The following is an 18,860-nucleotide window of genomic DNA, read 5'->3' as shown; positions in this document are numbered from 1 at the left end:
GGGGGCAGAGTCTCTGGAGCTAGAGGAGTTGGTCATGAGTTGTAGGTCTCCATCTTGGGCATCAGGGCTGGTGGTCTTAAAGAAGTAGTTGATTGACTGACTGGTTGGTGAATTTGTGTATCTGATCTTGCAGGAACTTCTGTAGGCAACTTAACTTACATGGTCCTATTAGGAGAAACATAAAGAGGACTAATAGGGGTCCTGTGAGGGGGAGGAGCCAAGGCCATACTTGACTGAACATTCCCCATGGAGCCTGTTGGCCTAGTTGCTGTTCTTTGTCCTTCATTACCCCCAGGAATGACTGTGTTTTGGCTTAACTGTTTTTGGTAGGTATTTAAGATCAAGCTGGTCAAAATTGACTTTGTTTCTGTCTAGAGTCAGCCGAGTTCCCATAGGGGTCACTCGTGGGGGAACTTGAGAGCAGCTTCTCAGTTCTCCTAGTGTCATTTGCGCTGCTAGTGCCATTTGCGCTAGGATGGGTCCAGGTCTTGCTTGACCACGTGGCTTCCCTTAGAAGCATCAGGGATGTCTCCCTTCTCTTATGACCCTCCTATTCACAGTAAGTGCACTGATTGGCTTTTCATTCTCCAGTGGTCTCAATAATCTCCCTGATTGGGAGGTTATGTGGCCCAGAGTTGCAAAGCTCTTTAGAGAAGTTCCCTGTTCCCTGGATTTCAGACTGATTCAGAGGGCCAGAGCCAAACATTGGTTTTCTAGGCCACTTTAATTTAACTTTGAGTCTTGATCATAAACATCCAGCAAAGTCAGTTTCACCTTAAATTAAGAATACTGGGCTTTAGCTGAAATCTGGCCTACTTTGGAGTCATTCTGACATGTAGTAAGATGGGAGGCACAGCCTTATCTCAGGTAAGGCTAAGATTTATAAATCTTAGGTAAAGTGTTCTATTATTGAACTGATCTTTGTTTTTAAATATCATTTTATAAAGTTTACATATATTGTTGCTTGATGTCACATGAATACTAGCTAATATAATATGATATTATATTTAAATTGTACCCAGTGTATAGAACTTTATATTAATCTTATTGATAACAGGTCCAATCATAGAACATTAAATGATATAAATAAATCTCTAATATATTGTTTTTATAAGTCTAAAATTACTATGCAATCTTTTGGAGAATACCAGCTTGATATAATTTTTTTAAAGCTTCTATCTTAATGAATTATATACCTGGAAAATATGAACACATTTAATATACAAAGAAGAGTAATAGTACCACAATTACATTGATCCAGTTTAGCTCTTAAAGAAATAACATATTATAATATTGCAAAATAACAGTTGTTGTTTAATCATAGTTGTATAATGCTTAATTCCTTCAAGATTACTTGCTCAAAAAACTTACATATATAACCAACATACACAGACCTTCTTTATCACTTACTCAAACCTATATAGCCAACGTACACAGATCTTCTTTATCACTTGCTTAAACCCTCTTATTAATCACATAGACTCTCTTATCTAGAAACACATTTTCTTTCTATTAAATCCATACCTAGAACCTTCTAATTTCTCTTTCCCATCTGTTAACTCCTTCTTTATTCACACTTTGAAACAATCCTTGTAAATTTCTGAATTTAGGCAAATTATTCCATTTTAATAAGAGATATTTTGTTATTTGCAGTACACAATTAATCACATCTGTTTACCATTTTATGAAAACATTAACAATGTTTAAGTATATAGAATTATACTGCTGTAAGGACGGACAAGGCAAGGCACCTAAGATAGCAGCGAATATAGGGAAACAGTTTTATTTGGTTGCAGCCAGATTCAGAGCACACAGCTTCTGTAATCAATCCCCTGAACCTCAAGTTTAGGTAGTTTCAGAATTTTGCACCCAGCATGTAAGGGGAGGGGCTCAGAAGTTCACAAATAGCAGGTTTTTTTTTTTTTTTTTTTTTTTTTTTTTGTGTGTGTGTGTGTGTGTTCTGGGCAAGTTAACCCTACAAGGACACTGGGGAAGGGGAGAACTTCTTTTTCTCTTTCTTTCCTCCCCCTGCCAGCTGTTACCATGGAGCCCTAGAAATGTAGTCAGCACTATGAAGCCCCAGCTCAAGGCCAGAGGCCTTGTTTACATATTTTTGTGAAAAACTAGTAAGGGGGTGTCCAGCACCTGGAGCGCTGATTTTTTTCAGACAGTGGCCAAGTAAAACAGGGCAACACGAAAAGAGGAAGTTTATCTACATTAAACTTTTTTGTAAAGATTCTGAAAGTCCTAAAATCAGCCATGGTGAAGATTTCTGGAGAGGGTCAGTTAAGACTTTTCTGTGGGCCTGGGTTGGGAGGGGGAAGACAGGAAGGCGGGAGTGAGTGCAGCTCCCGTGGATCTGAGAATGAGGAAGGAGTTGTAAAAGAATAGGATATTCCCTAGCAACGAAAACTTGAGCAGCAGAACAGGTAGAGCAGAGGGGAGGATGGGAGTGAATATCCCCAAAAGCCTATAAGGGACTTTAATCCCTAGTAACCTGTTTTCAGTGATGGCACAGCAACTTTAAAGGCCATTTTCACCAGATCTTGGATAGGGGTCTGAGGACTCTCCTCAGCTAGTTTGAGCTTTGGGTTAATTGGTAAGAGGACCTGGTGGGACGAGGTGTGGGCGCTGACAGGAAAAGAGAGGAGTGAGTGGGTAGAGGGATACCTCAGTACCTGCTACCTCAGCAAGGGGGCAACAGTTTGAGGAAGCTTGGTGGTGTATGTTTTTGATCTAGTAATTGGAGGGGAGAAAGCAGGTTGTACAGGTCGGGGAGACAGTGGAGGGGCTGGGGCAGAAGGTGGAGGACGAGGACCTATTTGAGCCGGGCGATAGGGTGGAGGTTCATCAGCAGGGTCAAAAGTAGTGGATGAATCCAGAGGAGGAAAATATTGGGGATCTGTGGTTGTGGGGGTTGTTTGCAAGATAGAAGAATTTGTAGAGGTTTGCAAGAGGTGCAGAGAGCAGGATTGGATCGGAGCAAGAAGAAAGTGATCTTTACCCATTTTTTTGAATGCTTACAGTAATTGTAGAGTTCCCTTAGAATGGAGGGATCCAGGGACCCAAAAGGGGACCATCTGCTTTGGTTGTTTAAGGGATAAGTGGGCCAGGCCTGGGTGCTGTATTTGATCAATTTTGGGGGTTTGATGTCTGGTGTCAAGGAGAGAGTTTTGAGGTTATCCAAGAGTCATTGTAGGGGAGAGTCGACTGGCAGAGAGGACACATTATCCATGTTGCAAATGTAGTATAAGGAGGAGGGAAGAGGACGCAAACATAATATAGGGGAGAAGGAAGGAGACGCAAAGATAGTATAAGAGAGAAGGAGGAAACTGATTTATTGGCAAAAGGGGCGTCCCCGCTAGAGCCAAAAATCAGGAGTGCCTTAGTGGCAGGTTCGAGCTGCAGAGATTGGTCTTCACCGAATCCTGACAGTCGAAGCTCTTGTCCTGGACAGAGCCAGAGCTCCTTTGCCTAATACTTGTTCAACTGGGAATAGATTTCAGTGGATGGTCTATGTACACACACACACACACACACACACACACACACACACACACTCTACATCTATGTCTCTCTGTGTGTGAGACTGTGTAGTTCTGTCTAAATATCTATCATATAGATAGATAAACAACAACAACAAAAAAAATTGGGAGGTACTGGGGATTGAGCTCAGGGGCACTCAACCACAGAGCCACATCCCTAGCCTCATTTTGTATTTTATTTAGCGACAGGGTCTCACTGAGTAAAAAATTTTTAAATGTAATTGGGATTCTGTTGTACATGCTTGCACAACACCTTTCCTGTAACTACAGTCTTTGCAATTTGACTTTGCAAATCCTCTCACCAGGAGGCAGAACTGATTTCCCACCAATCTTTGCTGGCCTTTGACTTGTGCTGCCCGTGTGCTGCAGTGGAGGTGACAGTGTGCCAGTTCTGAGCCAGGCCTCCTTTCTACGTCTCTGCCATGGCTACTGGTTGAGGTTCACCTGATGAAGAATGAGGGGAGTGGAGGTGCCTGGCTGATAGCCAACATGTCCTTGATAAGGAAAAAAAGTGCAAGCTTAGCAAATGAACATATTTTAACTTGTGTTCCTTTGATTCCTAGTAAAGTTGAACATTTCAAAATCTGTTCAGTATTCCATTGCTTGTTCATAACCTTTGTATAGTTTTCTCTTGGAGACTCCATCTATTTGCAGAGCTTTTTCATATAGCATTATATGTGGAAAAATTTTTCTCCAGTTTATTACTTCCCTGTAGATTTTATGGAATTTATAGATCCAACAGTTTTAGCATTTTATGCAATTAAATATGTTGGTATTTTCTTTAATCAATCATTTTCTTTGATGCAATATTAAGGAAAAAAGTATCCCAAGATTATATACTTCTTAAAAACCCTATTACCTATTGGGAAGCATAAATATTCAAAGGCATAATTCTCTAATTGTGAAATATGGAACTTAGTAGGTTATTAAAATAATTTGGATATAGAGCCAAAATCAAATAGGATACTTTCATATGTCAGTGACAGAAACAAATTAGTTAAAAATAAAGACATATTTTATTTCACATAACAAGAAATTCACAAATACCACAGTTTCCAAAATTGGTTAAGCCATTGGTTCAAAGGGCTTTGCCTCACAGACCCAGCTTTTTTCCATCTTACCACAATGCCATCCTTGGGGTGCTGGTTTTGTCTTCAGGTGGGTCTCTTCATGGTCACAATATGGGGCTGCTAGTGGCCAGAGATAAATCCTTGTTCTGTGTACCAGAAAGAAAAGAGCTGTTCCCAAGCATTGTACCTATGCTCCTCCCTTCAGTATAAGTCAGTCATGTAAGGTCATGTGCTCACCCTTACACGGGAAACAGTGGCTGAGAGAATACCAGTTGAAGGTTACCTTAGATCAATCAGGACTCCATCTGGGAATCAGAAACTGGATAACTAAATACCTAACATAATTGAGGTTCGGAAAGGGGAAAGAGAATAGGGGGAATGAATATTGGACACATCACCACCAGTGTTTGCTCCAGGCCCTTCTATGTATACCTTGCACTGGATGCCATTTTCCAATTTGTGGTATTAAGAAATTATATCCACTTCCCAGTCAAAATCATTGATGGGCTTTGGATTCCAGACCATGCTATTCATCATCTGTGCATTTGTTTCAGGTTTTTTAACTCTTCAAATTTCAGTTTCCTCATACATAAAATGGGAATAACATCTTACTTGGTACCTAGTAGATCTTCAATAAATTAACACTTATTTCTCATTAGAATAATAATAGATAAATCGGTGGATAATTCCAATTTCCTTAGCTCTATATTTTCCGACATTTGGGTCAATTTGTGATTATTACGTTTATATTATTTGCTTTGAGGCCAGTTTTGAGCACTGAGCTGATTTTTTTCAGTCACACTTGGGCTTGTCTTTCCTCAGCCCACTATTTCTATTTCTCTTGTTCTCTTATGGATTTGGGTGCTGTCTGCACTTCATATGTGAGTGACATTGACTCTCCCAGTGAGCTGTGTCTGACTTCAAGTTTTCAGGGTTGGTATTTACAGGTGGACGATTCTGCCCATGGAGAGGTGGCCGTCTCTCCACCATGTTTTAAGTCATCATTGTTTTAACAATAAAACCAGCCTCCCTTTCCCGTGTGGAATTATATATGTGAGCAGAGTTCTTTAGTTCACATCACCTCATGCTTTTCAAGCGAAGCTCAGTTTTGAGGCATTACCTGTTTGTGTGTATGCGCACGCGCGTGTTTATCCCCAGCGTGACACAAGGCAATCTGTCATCCTGGCAATGAAGAATGAGTCTCCTAGAGAGCAGAACTGAGAAGCAGAAAGTCTCCTTGTGCTGTCATTCTGGGCTGATGACCTGGGGCTCCCTCACACGTCAAAACAGTCAGCGCTGACACTGGGGTCATGACCCAGTGAAGTGTTTCTGCAGCCGGCAGCAACGATGAGCTGGTCTGGAGTTGAGGCATGACTCTTTTTCCTTTCACAGGGAGCGACTCCTCTTCATGTACCAAAACCATACATGAGCCATCTGGAGCTCCTTAACCCTCCCCCCAACATGGCACACAGGAGGAAGACACAGTGATTCTTACCTTTACACAAAGGCAGCCTGTGCCTCCAATATTTCCAGAGGCACTGGGATCTTTCTTCTTCCTCTCTCTGTGCTTTCTGTTTCTTTCTCAAGTGTCCATGAGGCTAGAGGACTGGAAGGTGGTATAGACTACAGATTAAGCCTACTGGCTGAAATCAGCCTACCGAGGTGACTAGCTGTAGGGCCTTGTGTGAGCTAACATCTCTGAGCTTCAGTTTTTTTCCTATCAATGTAAAAAAAGTGAACCATAGCACCACAGAGGGTGGCTGTGAAGTGAAGGTGGTGGTCCTGTACATTTTTATTAATACTCAAATACTTGTATAAATACAAGTGTTGTATTGAGAAGGGTTAAGAATTTTTTTTCTAAATCCCAATAAAAGCAATTTATGGAAGGAGAGAGCTTCGGGGCAGGTCTGGTTGATGGGTGGGAGGAAAGCACTCAGTCTTCTCTGAGTCTGCTGGGTGACCTAATCAAATGGTGGTGTGGTTCTTGTCACCGCCACACTGATCATTATGATGCAGTGAAACTGGGATGGCCTGTGGCCTGCACAATAGACCTCAGTGTTTGGGCTCTGGGATGGAATTACTTGGTGGAAGTCATGCTTTTGTCTCTGAAGTGTTCAGAGAGTCTTTAGATTGACTGGCTTTTATTCTGCTTGGCTTTATAGACTGCTCAACTCTGAGAGGACCTAATAGAGGTGCAAGACCTGAGTGTGTGTGCATGCATACTCACATGGGTTATCTAGCCTGGTGTCGGTAAGGGGCTCCATCCAGCATGGAGTCCAGCCTTCTACTTGTGTGTGTGGTCAGAAGGACATAGATCAGCAGCTATGTTGAAAATATGGCTCCACATGGGCTACGAGAATGTGCATAAAGGAAGAAGGTGTTTCCCTGCTGCATGGCACTCAGAGGCTGTAGCTCTCTTGTCAAGGTCAGGTTCTCCTTCCTCCTCCCCATAACTCCAGGTCCTAACCACTGACAGGGCTGTGCTCTGCCTCAGTACTGCAGACCCACGTCTTGAGTGGGAGCCATGGAAGGCTTTGTGTGTGGGGAAACATCTCAGGCTGCTGGGGCTGAAGGCCCTGGTCTTCTAGAGCAGTGTTTGCGGATTGCCATGTGGCTGTGAGCCTCCTGGGAAGCTTGTTAGGAGGCAGGGTCTGCTTCAGGATCCAAGCTCCTGGATGGTTCCATGTTGCTGGTCCCGGGCCACAGGTGCAATAGGAGAGTCTAGGGCAGAGGGTCCCAAGGCGTGGTCCACCCATCATCATCACCATCAACTCCTGGGAACTGGCTCGGAATGCAAATTCTTGGGTCTGATACCAGATGTAATTTGACAGGAGCTGCAGAGGTGGACCCAGCAAATCTGTATTTCAACAAGTTTTTCCCACCCCATGATTCTGATGTTTATTCAGGTTTAAGAACAGCTGGTTTGAGGAACAGGCCTAATTTACCATCCAGATGTCACCCACGTCCTCTTTCTCAGAAATGACAGAGGGAGATCTGTAGAATATTCATGTATTTGTATTTGAATAGAAGGTTCCTGGAGCAAATCACAGTGTAGCACATTTTGACATCAGCTGTTCACACCTGGCTGTTTTCACTTGGTGAACAGCTGTGATAAAAGAAAAAAGGTCACAAAAAGTTTTTTTTTTTAATTACAAAAGAAGTTCATGTTTAAAAATTCACACAAGACTGAATATCCTCAAGTAAGACATAGTGAAGTTTCCCCCTCCCTCCTTCTCTCCCCATTTCCTGTGGGAAGTAACCATTGCTTATGATTTGACATGTAATATCAGAGCTTTTCTCTGAACAATTAAGAGTTTAGGTAAGTATACTGTATGGAATCCATTTTAAAACATAAAAACCATATTGCCTTACATTATTTGTGATATACTAAGATATCCATCCATCCATCCATCGACATCCCATCCATCTGTCCTCTCAGAACTCATAGAACCTTTATAATCTCCTGCGTGTTATGAACATCTTATATTCTAGTGTTGGGTCTTTGTCCCCCTCCTGAAACAGAAGCCCCCAATCCCTGAGAATTTTCTGGGTCACAGAAGCATCTTTTGTTCTATTGAGGTGATTCTTGGTGGGTTCCTTAATGGGGGTTGGTCCCCAGAAAGATCAAGCCATGGTTTGAAGCCTGAATATTTCAGACTTATCCTCCAGCCTCTGGGAAGCGAAGAGAGCTGGAGACTGAGTTAATAGTTGATCATGTCTATGTGAAGGGGCCTCTGGCAAAATCCCTAAAGTACAGGGTTCAGAAAGCTTCCATGTTGGTGAGTACATCCACAAGCTAGAGGGTGGTGCACACAGCTCCCTAGGGGCAGGAGCTTCTGGGACAGGGACTCTGACTTCTCCCCATGCACCTCTTCTTCTGACTGTGCGGCTGTATGCTGAATCATGTCCTTTATGATAAACCAATAAATGTGTTTTCCTGGCTGCTGTGAATTATTATGGCAAAATACTGATCATGAGGAGGAGTCAGGGGGACTCCGAATTTGTAGCCAAGTTAGACAGATGTATGGGTAACCTGGGCATCCACTGCTCTTGATCGTGGCCTGGAGTGGGGGAATCTTACAGGACTGAGCTTCCGGGATCTGCACTAACTCCAAGTAGTTGGTGTTATGATCGAATGATGGCTGCCTGGTTGGCATGTAGAGAGTAGGAGAATGGGTCAGCGTGGGGAAAACTCCACCCACTTGGAATCAGAAGTGAAGTGAGAGTAAAGAAAAGCGAGCTTTTCCTTTTCAATACCATCCTCCCATCTGGCAATGGGGCTTTACCCTCCTCCACAGGTATGCGGACATTTCTGAAATCCTCAAGGCCTTGGGGACCTAGCTCTGTGTTCTCCCTGTGTTCGTGTGGCCTACCCGGTTGGGCCGTTCCCCACAGTGTGCTCCCAGCAGGGACGGAACCAAGCCCGCCCTCCTGTATTAGTGGGGCTGTAATCCCCCCACCAAGCCTCTCGGGCAGAAGGGTGACTCTTGCGAAGCATGTGTCTCTCCCGCTGCTTCTGTTCAAACCTGTTTCAACCTCTAGCTTGTCCCTGCATTCCATTTGGGAAAAGGCAAGCTGTTTCCTCCTTTGTCTGTGTGAGGGAACCAGTCAGTGGTCATTTCTTATCTTTTCCAGATCATGAAACTGATGATCAGAGTTGGCCAGTGAGGCATCTAATCAAGGAGCCATGACAGTCCAGGTTCAGGTCCAGATCGCAGAGATTGCTCTAACTTGAACAGACAGGCTTGAATACACTTTGTTGGGCAGGCCAGAGAAGACGTTTCTAGCCCCACCTAGAACCACACTGCAGAATGAGCCCATCAGGGGCTGCTGCCCCATTGGCGACTCAGGAAAGCCCACGGTAGAAGGTCCTTTAGGGTGGAAGGCTATTATTTAATATCAAGGTCACTTTGCTATCTAGTTCTGGCCAGAAGATGTTCCTACTGAGCCTTTTGTGAAGGACAAACTAAAGGACACATCAGCTGTAGGGCCACCTGCAACAGTCAAGCCAGCAACACGTGCCCACAGGAAAGCCACCTCGCCTGGACTTGCAGAGTTGTGTATTGTGTCTGGTGAATCCAAGTCACAGGCAGAGTCTGAATTCTAAGGGGGTCAGGGAGATGTTGTCCTGCCAACATCCTCCAGAGGGTGCAGCATGGTTTCCAGGGGGTCGGCTCTGTCTACCCGAGAGCAACAGAGAAAACAGAGATGAAACTATATTGGCTAAATAGTCCTCAATAGTTTTATCATAATTCCACAGCCACAGTGTTCTTAGGCCTGTTGTATTTAAATGCTTCTAGAACTTGGTGTTTAAACACATCTGTGTTATTTCTTGAATTCAGAAGTTTACCAGGCTTTGTGAAAAGGAATATGTCCTTTTGTTTGTCCTTCACAAAAAAGCTCAGTAGGGACATCTCCTGGCCAGAACTAGACACTGAAGCCAGAATTAGACAGGCAGTCAGTGTAGACAGGTAAAGCGAGTCAGGTCACATCTAGGAGGCCAATTTTGAGTGAGTCTGGGAAGTGGGAGACTGTCCCTGAGGGATCTTATCAAGAACCTGCCCCTGCTCCAACCTGTTGCCAAAGTAACCAGTCCCAGGAAAATCCCTGCCCTACAAGGAGCTATAACATTGTTAGGGTGTTTTTCCTCTACTCCATCCTGCCCTTCCCCCTTCAGCCTACCTAGTTCCCACCTTTTGGCCATCCCACCAAGCATTCCTGGGCCTAGTCATGTCCACAGGAAGGAGAAAGATAAGGGGGGAAAGAGGAGAGCAAAGGAAGCCTAGGACATATAAAAAGGGCAGAACACCTGGCTTCTTGGGATACCAGGATAGCAGCTATGCCCCCTTCTCCCTTGCGGGAGAAGTCTGTGTTACCCCTTTTAAAATAAGCCCTGCTTCATATGCTTGCCACAGCGTGCTTCTCTAATGTTCACACTTCAACCTTGAAAATAAAAAAACAGCCTTCCACTCTAAGTGACCTACAGTCTACTTGGGATTCACAGGAGCCGGCGGATAATAGTAACCATCACTACTGAGCAATGTACAATTTAATGACAACTCTGTACATATCATCTCATTTGTGTCTCAAAACAACTTTGCCAAATAAGGATTATTTAGCCCTTTGACAGGTGAGCAGTCTGAATTTTATTTTATTTTTTATTATTATGTTTTTGGTATTGGGGATTGAACCCCAGGGCATTTAACCACGGAGCCACATCCCTAACCTCCCCCCTTTTTTGTATTTTATTTAGAGACAGAGTCTCCCTGAGTTGCTTAGGGCCTCGCTAAGTTGCTGAGGCTGGGTTTGAACTTTCCATCCTCCTGCCTCAGCCTCTTGAGCCACTGGGATTACAGGCATGCACCACTGCACCATTTAGCAATCTGAATTATAAAGAGGTTGGTAATTTGCCCATTGTCATAAATAGCACATGGCAGGGCTAGAATTTGAACCTGGAACTGGACAAATTCAAAGTTGATTTTTTTTTTAAGAGAGAGAGATAATTTTAATATTTATTTTTAAAGTTTTTTGGCAGACACAATATCTTTGTTTGTTTGTGGTGCTTAGGATCGAACCAGGGCCACACGCATGCCAGGCGAGCGCGCTACTGCTTGAGCCACATCCCTGGCCCTCAAAGTTGATTCTTTTTATTTTGTTGTTTCCTGTAATTGCCTAAGATTTAAGACACAATTACCCATCAGCCTAACTACATTTTTACAGATTTAAATCAGAGATTGGCAAATTATGGAATGTGGGTCAAATCCAGTCTGTCATCTGTGTTTTTGAAGATGCAGTTTTATGGAATGAAGATAGCTGCCTGCTTTTCTATGTGTCTATGTCTATGGCTGCTTTTGTGCTCCAAAGACAAGGCTGAGTCGTTGAGACCAAATGGCCTGCAAACCATGACAGACTCACCAGCTGGCTTTTTACAGAGTTTGCTCTGATATAAGCAATTTCAAATGGGCTTTTCTTCATCTTCCCAGTAAAGGCGTAACAAACTCATCATTAGAGGATTTACCATTTCATTGTGTGTTTGTAAGTTATCCCAAGCATGTGATTATATGAAGCAGGGATGTCTTCAGTGCAAAGTGCATCTCTGGTAAATGTGTGCTGAGGACAAGCTCTGTGACCTTGGAGAAATTGCTTCATCTGCCTATTTCTATTTGTTCTTATTTATTCAGTCATTAATTAAAACTTTTTTTCCTTTCTGGTACTGGGGATCAAACCCAGGGTGCTCTAACATTGAACTATATCCTCCACCCTTTGTTTGTTTATTTATTTGGTTCTGGGGATTTAACCCAGGGGAGTTTAACCACTGAGCCACATCTCTAACCCCTGCCCACTATTTTTTTAAAAAAAATTTGGGACCGGGTCTCACTAAGTTGCTTAGGACCTTGCTAAGTTGCTAAGGCTGGCTTTGAACTTGTGATTCTCTTGCTTCAGCTTCCAAAATTTCTAGGATTACAGGTGTGTGTCATCATGCCCAGTTCCCAGCCCTTTTTATTTTTATGTTTATTTTGACACAGGGTCTGGATAAGTTGCCCAGGCTGCCCTTAATTTGTAATCCTCCTGCCTGGGATTACAGGTGAGCGCTACTGCATCCAGCTAATTAAATCTATTTATGGAGCCGGCTGCCGTGGTGTATGCCTGTAATCCCAGTGGCTCAGGAGGCTGAGGCAAGAGGATCCCAAGTTCAAAGCCAGTCTCAACAAAAGTGAGGTGCTAAACAACTCAGTGAGACCTTTCACCAGATGGAGGTAGACACAGAAGTAAAAGTTTATAAAATGAAGAGGACAGTAAGTGTCATGATGAAATAGAAAACAAGAAAGAGGCACAGGACATTTTAAGGCAGGGGGAGATGGTATGTGAGGGGTTCTTCAATTTTAACTAAGGTGCTTAACAGAAGCCTCAAGGAAAAGGTGATATTTGAGTAAAGACTGAAAGGAAGAAAAAAAGAGGAAGTGGAAATTTGAAAGGAAGAACTTTCCAGTTGAGATGTGAGAAAAAACAAGACCCTGTGGCAAAATATATGTCTGGCATGGTGGGGGAGCAGCAAGGAGGCCAGAGGGATTTGGGGCAGAAGAAACACAGAAGATCTAATGAGAGGCAGGTCCAAGGAGTGCTGGGAGGCCAGAAAATATGAGGTTCTAGGAGTTATTATAAAGCCAAGGGAGAGCTTTTGAAGAAAGAAGGACATAACTGGACTTGTATTTTCTTTTCTTTTTTAAAAATATTTTTAGTTACAGATGCACATGATGTATGATATTTTTATATTTATTTATTTATTTTTATGTGGTGCTGAGGACCGAACCCAGTGCCTCACACATGATGGGCATGTGCTCTGCCACTGAGCCACAGCCCCAGACCTGGACTTATATATTCAATGGTCCACTTGGTACTGTTTTGTAAAGAGCCTTGGCCTGTGTGGAGGGGAGGCAGGTTGCAGCCATGCAAGCATCTGGGAGGCCACTGCAATAATCTAGGCGAGAGATCATGGTGGTTTACAGCAGGAGGTTGTGGTGAGTTGGTAAGATATGGTTAGAGACTGCACCTTTTTTTTTTGAATATTTATTTTATAGTTTTAGGTGGATACAATATCTTTATTTTATACTTATGTGGTATTGAGGATCAAACCCAGTGCCTTATGCATACTAGGCAAGCGCTTTGCCACTGAGCCACAACCCCAGCCTGAGACCCTTTGAAGGTATATTCAACAGGATTTCTTGATGACTGCATGTGGGGTATGAGGAAAATACAAGATTTTTGTGGGATGCAACTGGAAGATTGAGGTTGCCCTTGCCTGAGATGGGAAGATAGCAGTTGGAACAGATTTTGGGGAAAGATGGAGAGTTTGATTTTAGATGTGCCAAGTTTGAGATAACTGTTGTATGAGTGAGGATGTGGAACAGGTAGTTGGAGGTGTCAGTTGGAATGCTTGCTATTGAGGCTATGGAGGAATGCTAGTACTGGCAATGGATACGGATGGGCTCAGTCTGGCTGTGACCAAGGAAGGGAGTGAGTGGCTGAAGTAGGGTGGAGGATGGGAGAAAGATAACCCATGTGGATATTAAAATCACCAAGCATTTTGATGAGAATCCTGTTGGAGAAATGGGCAATGAATCAGGAGGAAAATTCTTAGAGAAAAGAGGGAAGAGATGTTGGGCAGGGGGCTCAGTAGTTGCTGTCACAAGGTAGGCTACTGGGTGAGAGCAACTTGATGACAAGATACCAAGCTGGGGAGAGGAAGTTTAGGGAAGAGGAAAGGTCTAGAAATGGCAGTGAGGATCAGAAGACAGCTAACCCATCTGCAGTCCAGTGGCTTAAGAGATATGAGGAAGAAAATGTCCATCTTATAGTTATTACTATTTTTGTGGTGTTGGGGATTGAACCCAGAGCTTTGTGCATTCGAGGCAAGCACTCTACCAACCGAGCTATATCCCCAGCCCTTCATCTTATTTTTTTATTTGTTCTTTTTAGTTATACATGACAATAGAATTCATTTTGATATAATTAAATAAGCTTGGAATAGATCTTATTCTAATTAGGACCCCATTCTTGTGGATGTACATGATGGTGAGATTCACTATTGTGTATTCATATATGTACACGGAAAATTATTTTGGATTAATTCCACTGTCTTTCCTTTTCCTATCCATCCTCCCCTCCCCTCCCCTCATTCTCCTTTGTCTAATACAAGTACCTGTATTCTTCCCTAGTCCCCCACCATTGTGAATTAGCATCCACATATCAGAAAAACATTTGGCCTTTGTTTCTTTGGGATTGGTTTATTCAGCTTAGCATGATATTCTCCACCTCCATCAATTTACTGGCAAATGTCCTAATTTCACTCTTCTTTAAGGCTGAGTATTATTCCATTATATATAATGGAATATATATAATGGAATATTTATATATATAAATGATATAATATATATATATCTTTATCCATTCATCTGTTGAAGGGCACTTAAGTTGGTTCCATAGCTTAGTTATTGTAAATTGAACTGCTATAAACCTTGATGTGGCTGTGTCTCTGTAGTATGCTGATTTTTGCATTTCTCTAATTGTTAGAGATGTTGGAGGTTTTAAAATATATTTGTTGACCATTCATATTTCTTCTTCTGAGAAGTGTATGTTCAGTTTCGCTGTCCATTTATTGATTGGGTCATTTGTCTTTTTTGGTGTTAAGTTTTTTGGTTCTTTATATATCCTGAAAATTAAAGTTCATCTTAAATGGGTTGCAGGAGAAGCATGCCCTTAGATTTTCATTTGGAGGAAGAGGTGAAGGAAATGGGCCCAGAGGAGGCAGTGAATAGAGGCAATTTGCTAAGGATGGGTTGTGTGACTGAGCAGGCACCATGGAAGGATTTTAGAAGCTTGCAGTGAATGATGGTGGAAGACAGGGGTCAGAAAAGGGAATATAAGGATGCTTGGAAGTCTTGGCTTGTGTGGCAGCTGAGGTAGCAGGGATAAAGGATCTGGTGATCACAAGGTAATGGGTGGTAGCCAGAGTTATGGGAGAAGGGAGGGTGAGGTGGTCTTGCTGGAGCATGCTGAATTCTGCCCCACCCCGGCTCTTGCTAACAAAAGTGCCAAGGGTAGAGGGTGCAAGGTCTTTCTTTTTTTTTTTAAGAGAGAGAGAGAGAGAGAGAGAGAGAGAGAGAGAGAGAATTTTTAATATTTATTTTCTAGTTCTCGGCGGACACAACATCTTTGTTGGTGTGTGGTGCTAAGGATCCAACCCGGGCCGCACGCATGCCAGGCGAGCGCGCTACCGCTTGAGCCACATCCCCAGCCCGCAAGGTCTTTCTTGTGGTGTATAGAGCGCCATCTCAGCTCTTGGAGTGGACGATGATTCCTCTTGACTTCTGCCAACAGAAGCACAGGGACCACAGCAAGGCACAGAAACATAGCTTTGGAAGAGCAGAGCTTTCTGGAAGATCTCCTGTGGGCTGCCAGGGCTGCTGGGGTCAGCAGGAGGAGTTTATGGCTTCTCTTTTCAGTCTCTGTTGCTAAGATGCACCAATCAGCTTTCCATCTCTCTTGCTCTCAGTTCAGATTTGCGCTTTTGAATGGACTGGCTGACAGAGTTGGTGGTACAAACGCGTTTCCTGAGGAATCATCAATCTGGATTGTGGGGCAAAGGTGGGGGAGTTCAAAAAGACGGGAGAATGATTGTGAATTGCGTGGACACTCGCCATAGTGTCTGATTCATTAAACTTGAGCTTCTCTTCAGTAAAATGGGGGTTAATGATAGACTCATCTCATTCAGTTGAGGTGACAATGACACGAGGTAACATTCAGACCACTTTGAGTAATAGTGGGTGGTATCCAGTGGTCACTTGCATACGTGTCAGCCCTTATTTTTATAATCATGAGATCTGATACTTTGTCATCTTAGGGAGCGATAGATTTGTGTGAATCATTCAGCTCAGAAGGAAACTGGAGACAGGGTGTGTGTGTGTGTGTGTGCCCGAGTGTGTGTGCATGTGTGTGCATGCTGGGCAGGATGAGGGCACTGGGTGCTGGCAAGGTCCCCAGCAGGACTCTGAGCAATGAATGCTGACATTTCAATGTGGCTTTGAAGTTCTGTACCTGGCTCTGAAGGGGACACCTTGCATTTCTATTTGTTTTTTTATTGCTTTTATTGGGACCATTCTCCTATAGAAACTTTCTTGAATATGGGGACCCCTGATGGTTTGTGACTCATTCTCAGCTAATGCCAAGGGTCTTGGTTGGCCTTTGGGCCTCATCTGCTGTGGCTGCCCTTCTGCCTCCCTGGCCTTTACAGTTGACCTTGGCTAGCTGACTTTTGTCTGATTTCTTGCTTAATCTCTGACAGGACAGATCTTGGATGTGAGCAGCGATGCATTCACTCTCTGGACAAGAATTTTAGTTTGCACTTTCATTTAGTTACTTAGAATTTATTGGCTTATGTGTCTATCTGAGGGCTTGTGGATAAATGTGGGCCTCATACATAGGTGTAGCCTCTATTGTATGCTTTAAAGAGATCATAAATGTATTGATGGAAGCTGTGTGATAAGAAAAATGAGGTTTGTGCTGGAATAATCTTAGTTCCCACTGAGAAACCCCAAGGATGCCTAAAAGTACCAAGTCTGTAATGTATTATTGAAGAGGAGGCTGTTCTAATTCAGATCACACTGATTTGCAGTTACTGCAAGGTCATGGAGACCCTTTCTTTGATTGTCTCTGGATTGTCCCAGGGGGCAGAGAATGTTAAACTGTTGATATCCAATGCTGATTTTTTTTTCTGATTTCTTGCTTTATTGCTGTGGATCTTGCTGTAAAACATGGGCACAATTTGGAAGAAATAAACTGCTAGAGAATTGAAGAGCGAAAACCCCAAAGCATTTTTTTGGACATGAATCATAAATAAAACACAGTCTAAGTTAGAAAATATGTGACTGTCACAATTCTTTGAGTGCGTTAGTGATGATGTGATGTAATCAGCATCCTCCCATTTATCCTATCAAATGTCTGAAGACAATAGACGGGAGACTGAGGACAGGTGTCTTATAATAGATGATTTTAAAAAGTTGATATTTTTATATTTACCTTTTAGTGACAGAAGTTCCTGAAGCTAAGTGAGTTTTCTTCATGTTTGTGATAAATGACAAGCCTACAATTATGTCTTATCAGCACTCTTGTTCAATTGCTATTGCTGTTGAAGGGAGCATGGAATATATTAGTTGGTCCTCTTAGACTATCATGGTGTTCTTTTACTTCATTCCTCTGGTTTTAAAGGATTTCATGGCACAATACATACTTTATTACATTAAGGGTATTTTATAGATGCACACTAAAATATTACATGGTTGTTATGAAGTATTTTGATTCAATTTGCCTGATTCTTGGACCAGGACATTACTAAAAGTTATCTTATCAGTTTGAATTGAAAAGAACAGTGTTACATTTTTTTTTGTTTTTAATTCTGCTTTAATTTAAAAAAAATTTATTTTAGTTATACATGATAGTAGAATGCATTTATGCACTTTGATATATTATACATAGATGGGATATAATTTCTCATTTTTCTGAGTGTACATGTTGCAGAATCATATTGGTCATGCAATCACATGTACACATACAGTAATAATGTGTGTTTCATTCTACTATCTTTCCTATCCCCACATCCTCTCCCCTACCCTCTCATCACTTCTCTTTACCTAATCTAAGGTAATGCTATTCTTCCCTAGTGCATGCTCTACCCATGCCCACCCCTGCATCCCTCCCCTGTATCCCCCCCACTTATTGTGAATTAGCATCCACATATTAGAGAAAACATTTGGCCTTTGGTTTTGTGGGATTGGCTTATTTCGCTTAGCATGATATTCTCCAACATTTACTGGCAAATGTCATAATTTCACTCTTCTTTAAAGCTGAGTAATATTCCATTGAGTACTATTATGTAGAGAAATTCATTAGGGTAAAGGGGACATAAGCATTGAACTTTGTGTAAGGAAAATAATTCAATTGTCACAGACTATAAAATGAAGTGCCATAGTCTACAATTAACCTACATTGAAAATCAATGGGCAAGTCTAGTTTATTCCCTATTCTCTGGCTCTTCATTGGGTCCTACTTTTCTGACCTGATTGGTCATCTATGCTGGTTCCTGGTGATTCAAAGAGCTCCCAGGACCTATGAAATAGCTTTCTCACAAGCCATCAAAGAGAAGGGACAATGTTTCTACTTGCACATTTGGTGCAACCTCCAGCCCTAGAATCTGGATGCCCTTCAGGAGTGGGCCAAGCTAGTTTTGATGTCAAACCTGGTGCATGTGCGGACTAGGGCTGTAGTAACCCAGGGAAGCAGCAACCACATAGCTCAGAAGAAGAAAGCAAGGACTCCAAGTGCACCTTGGAGCAATCACTCAGCTCTTATTTGTGTGATATTTGACATTCTTTCCCCCAGAGTCAGAATCTCATAACTCCCATGGATTCCTTAGCATCTCTACAGAGAGCTTCAAGAAAATTGTTTTTCTTTGTTCCAATCAGACCCTCTCACCTCCATGCCTTGTCCAGGCTCTTCCCTCTGCCTAGAATGACTTCCTCCCAGCCCTTTGGCTCCTTTCTATGTGTCTTCCAGAACTTAGCCTAGAGCTCACTTCCTTGGGCACTCTCTGAGCTCAGCTGATTTTGGTGCTCCTTCAGTCCCATGCACCCCCCCCCCCAGTGCTTTTGCTTAGAGGAGCTCAGTCCATAGTGGAGCTTTGCTTTGTACT

This window comes from Ictidomys tridecemlineatus, chromosome 1 (genome assembly GCF_052094955.1).
Source record: "Ictidomys tridecemlineatus isolate mIctTri1 chromosome 1, mIctTri1.hap1, whole genome shotgun sequence".
NCBI classification, from domain to species: domain Eukaryota; kingdom Metazoa; phylum Chordata; class Mammalia; order Rodentia; family Sciuridae; genus Ictidomys; species Ictidomys tridecemlineatus.
This window is presented reverse-complemented; position numbering follows the sequence as displayed.